Source organism: Alosa alosa, chromosome 12, assembly GCF_017589495.1.
Source record: "Alosa alosa isolate M-15738 ecotype Scorff River chromosome 12, AALO_Geno_1.1, whole genome shotgun sequence".
Taxonomy (NCBI): Eukaryota; Metazoa; Chordata; class Actinopteri; order Clupeiformes; family Clupeidae; genus Alosa; species Alosa alosa.
In genome coordinates, this window is record NC_063200.1 from 5,871,956 (window position 1) to 5,876,955 (window position 5,000).

General features: G+C 42.4%; 1 protein-coding gene across 2 annotated transcripts in view; it reads right to left on the bottom strand.

Annotated features, from left to right (window-relative positions):
* nek6 (NIMA-related kinase 6) overlaps positions 1-5,000 on the bottom strand; it is a 54,291-nt gene that overhangs the window by 22,723 nt on the left and 26,568 nt on the right. The gene's annotated exons all lie outside the window — the stretch shown is intronic.

Below are 5,000 nucleotides of genomic sequence, written 5' to 3' on the forward strand. Positions count from 1 at the left end.
CACTCCTGGCCCAATGTAAGCCAGCTGGAAGACTTGGCTCATTTAACCATGTCCCGACCAGCATAGCTAAACTTTTTGGACCAGTTTACTCTTGCTGAGGAAACAACATTAAAATCATCAAAATCTTTAACATAGTGTTTATGTCTCTTTGACCATTCACAAAGTACTACAACATCGTCTGCATAAGCTGACAGTTTAAACACTTTCCTGCGCTGGAATTCTCACCCCCCACCAGCTCTTTCCTCAACTTCACCAATAGGTTCAATTGCCAGGGGTGTACAACATACCAGATAAGGCACAACCTTGTCTGACCCCCTGTGGACTTTAAAAGGAGCACACAAGTCACCATTAACGCTTTAAAATACTCTCAATGTCACAATACAGAACTCTAATCATATCAATAAACTCGTGGCAAAACCAAAGGCTGCCAGAGCACTCCACAAATAATTGTGCTCTACGATCAAAAGCTTTTTCTTGGTCAATGGATACTAAGCGAATTCCAGGTTAAACAGCTTACCTACATCAAATATATCCCTGATCAATGAAATGTTGTTTTGAATCAGCCTACCTGGCACACATGTAGGTCTGGTCAGGATGGACAACCTGCCCACAACTTCCTCAATCTATTAGCCAACGCTTTAGAGAGCAATTTATATTCAGTACAAAAAGGATTGACACAGGTCTCCATGATTTTATGTCATTCAAATCCCCTTTTTGGGGAGCAAAGTGAGTATTGCCCTCCGCCGCAGCTCAGTGGCAACCGCCTCCCTGGCAAGACTGTCGCTGAGAACAGTCAGCACATCCTCACCCACTTCTGACCAAAGGACTTATAAAAGTCCACCGTAGACCATCAACCCGGTGCCTTTCCACACTCCATACTCTGGAGGGCTCTTCTGCAGCTCCCTCTAGGGTCAAAAACCCCTTCCAAGGACTGCATTAGCCTCTTCGGCCACCTGGGGTGGGTTCTCAAAGAAGGACTGGTCATCCACCTGAATATGTTGAGCCTCACTCTTATATAGGTAGCCGTAAAAACTGACTGCTCTCTGGACGTATTTCAGCCAGATTGGACAACAGAACTCCATCCCTCAGAAAGCAGTGAGTGAATGAACCTCCTCTGTCCATTCTTTTTTTCCAAATTAAAAAAGAATTTAGAAGGAGCGTCCATCAATTCCACACTCTGAAAGCGGGACCTGACCAGAGCTCCCTGTGCCTTTATGCCTAGCAGGTCAGCCAATGATTTCTGCTTGGCTTTAACATTTTGCTGTGTAAGTCTGGTTGCCAGTTTGTTCAGCTAAATGCTGGAGGTCAATTATTTCCTTTTCAAGTTTCACCATTGAACGAAGTTATGTCCTTTGTGACACTGAAAGTATAATTCTGACACAGTTGTCTTATTTTGACTTACCAAAGTCCCACCACTGTTGCAACGAAGCGAGCTAAAAGATGGCTTTGTGTTCTTAAAATCCTGCCAAAACAGTTTAAATACCTCTCTAAAATGGCCATCGATGACAAGTTATTATTAAAATGCCAATGAGCACTTTTAGGCTTTACAGAACTCAAAGAAAGAGAACAAAACCAAACTGTGGTCTGAAAAACCAACTGGGATGATCGCGACATTTCCTAAACAAGCTCAGCTGATGCTTAAAACCATAAACCTGTCCAGTCTAGCCAATGACAAAAAGGTTATTGTAGGAGGAACCCATGTGTATTGCTTCTGAGTACTGTGAAAGTTCCTCCAGACATCAACAAGCTCATTTGCATTCATCAGTTCTATGAGTCTTCTGCATTGAGGGCATGTGTGTGGCTCTACATGATTCCTATCCATTGCATTTTTCAGTACAATTAAAATCACCTCCCAGGAGTAAAAATCCTCAGATTCACAATTGCATAGAGCATCATTTAGCATATTCAAGAAAAGCATTCTATCAATTGGTGTAGTGGGTGCATAAACACACAAAAAACAAAGAAATTGTTTTCAAATTGGGCTCTGACTTTAGGAGTCTACCCTTGACTAATTCCTCAGTCTGGTAGGAAATGGGAGTAAAGGTCGAGAAAACAGAATGGCAACACCACCACTATTGGAAGTGTTGTGACTTAAAAAATAGACAGGCCATCAAACTCACTTGCCCAGTCAGCAGCAATTGGAGGCATCTGAGTGAGTTGTTTGAGCAAGAAGCACATCAAATCTATTCTTCTTAATCGTTCAAACAACCTTCTCTTTGCTTCTTTCCCTGGCCCCATTTAAATTTAAAGAAGCAATTCTGATTTCACCCATGATAAAAAGAAAAAATAAAAGAGTTGTGTACACGCCATCATCATAATACATGTGAAAATAGACCAACATCAGACATAAGCTATTTAACAAAGCGTTAATCTTGGTCAATATCTTTTTGAGACGGAAGCACTCTGGATTTGTGAAGCAGCCCTCACCCAAAAAGATTTAGTTTTCGTGGTGAACTGCTCCACATCAGGGAAGTAGTCAGTCAATCCGAACATTTCTCATATGTTTTGTTTTTGTCAAGAAGGATTTTATGTCTTCCACACTATAATCGCAACTAGCAAACCCACTATGGCGTAAGCTACAGGCAGCTTTACAGTCAGAGAAATCACTTTTCGTATTCAAGTTATCTGTGCCGGCTTAAGATCCTTGTTAAATTATTGCTCTTTTAGTCCTTTTAGATCTTTTTCTTTTGGGGGCATTTTAAAAACATTTTCCTCCGTCTCCATGAGGGATTCATCTAGAGCGCCAAGAACTTGGTCATAATTGACAGCAGAAGCACTGCTCTGGCGAAGTTCTGTGTGGACTGACTCTCAGATTCTCGTTCACTGCGTCATCTGTGGGAGAACTTTGTTCTCGCCTACTGGCTTATCAATCGGGGTTACCCCGTTAACCTCTTCCCCATAAAGGGAAGCATGATCTGCCCCCTACCGACCTCGGCTGGAGGCAGACGAAGGCCCACTGGATACAGCGGGTGCTGCAACCGCAGCAGTAAGCGACTCATTTCGCAGACTGCTCATCTACCACAATTTCATTAGGGCATAGGCCTACTGGTGTTTTCGTGATTTATTTGCACATCACCGAATTCCCCTTTGCCTTAGGACATGCACTAACAAGGTGCCCTGATTGCCCACAACCAAAGCACTTCATGACACTTGTTGAAGCATAGATAACATAACTGAAGTTATCCACCTTCACGTTTAGAGTTAGGTCCAAATCATCTTTGTTATCTTTTAGAATCATAAATACGGATCGCCTGAACGACACTCACGGTTTCAGAAGTGGGATTTGCTCCAATTGGAATCTTTTAATTCGCGGAAACCAATTTACCATACCGTGATAAAATTTCAGCCAAAACCTCATCTTTAATAAATGGGGGAACATTTGACAAAGTCACTTTCTTTGATGGAGGGAGAGGAAGGGCGACAGTAAAATGCCGTCCAACCACTAAACCCCCTTTCAACCAGCTCATTAGCCAACTCAACCCGTGCCCAAAAACAGCACAATCGCATTGTTCATCGCGGGCCGCTGACAGAATATATTGTCATGCCCTACAACTTCTCCTGCTGCTAAACTACAAACCTCTACACTGGCATTCGATGCTATTTTAACAGCATGACGCGTAAGTTTCAAAAACTCTCTCTCCATACCTGGGGCGGCTGCAACCAAACACTGGAAGCAGGCGTCCAGGTAAAACAAGTAACAACAAAAACCAAACGCCAGTGTTACTTATACTAACCCAAACAGAACCAACCCTTAACACTATAAAGAAGAAAAAATAAATAAATAATAATAATAATAAGGAGATAGAAAAGATAGCAAAAAAGATAGACAAACACTGTTCCTGGCACAGCTGACCAACAGTCACACTCACTAAAGCTCGGTTCTACCACCATCCTATTACCGACAAGGAGAGAGAGAGAAGGAGAGAAAGAGAGAGAGAAGGAGAGAGAGAAGGAGAGAGAGAAAGAGAGAAGGAGAGAGAGAGAGAGAGAGAAAGAGAGAGAGAAGGAGAGAGAAAGAGAGAAGGAGAGAGAGAGAGAAGGAGAGAGAGAGAGAGAGAGAGAGAGAGAGAGGAGGAGAGAGAGAGAGAGAAGGAGAGAGAAGGAGGGTAGCTTTATTGGCATGACAAATGTTCTTTGCATTGCCAAAGCAGGACATCAAACAATACAATACAGAACATCACGATAGATAAGACATTTATACATATAAACGGTGTGTGTGTGTGTGTGTGTGTGTGTGTGTGTGTGTGTCTGTGTCTGGTGGTATTTCATGTGTATAGTGTCTAATCACTGTCCCTCGCTCTATGGCATTCAGTGACATATTTAGCAGCAAGAGCTGCTGTCTGTCCTTGCTGTCCAAGTAAGACAGGCAGTACTTCCTGTTCTCCCAGGTTTTCGAACTCCGGGATTAGGTTGGTAAATTTATCAAGTAGGTATCTCTAATAAATTCATATTTTTACATTGAAGAAGAAAAGTGCACCTCGATCTCAACCTCACCTGTCGGGTACAGTGACCACAGACTCTTTGCTCTCTCGCAACCATGACTTTCTTAGTCTGCCTTTTCTATGGCTAGGCTGTGGTCACTGAGTCTGTATTTGGTCAAGATCTGTCTCTGCTTTATATCTCTGACAGTAGAGAGATATTCTTCTAATTCATATTTAGATTTTATGGCCCGATAACATTCTAGTTTGTTTTGTTTTTTGTTTCATTATGCCAATGTTCCAAATATTTTTTCTTTAGATTTCTGGATAATCTGGTTGAGATTTAGTCTAAAAGCAGAGCTTGGCTGAGAGAGTGTATTAGTATTTGTTAGGGGGGGGATTACTTAGTCTCAGCACAAGCTGACTCAGAGGACTCTTGTCGGGGTTCAGATCCTGAGTTTTGCTGCGATGAAATGCAGTGTGTCTCTGGGACTTGGTTTGGAGATGCATCAGAATTTAAGTGCTCTCTTTGTATGTTGATGGCCAATGGGAATCTGCCTAATTCAGCCCTACATGCATTGG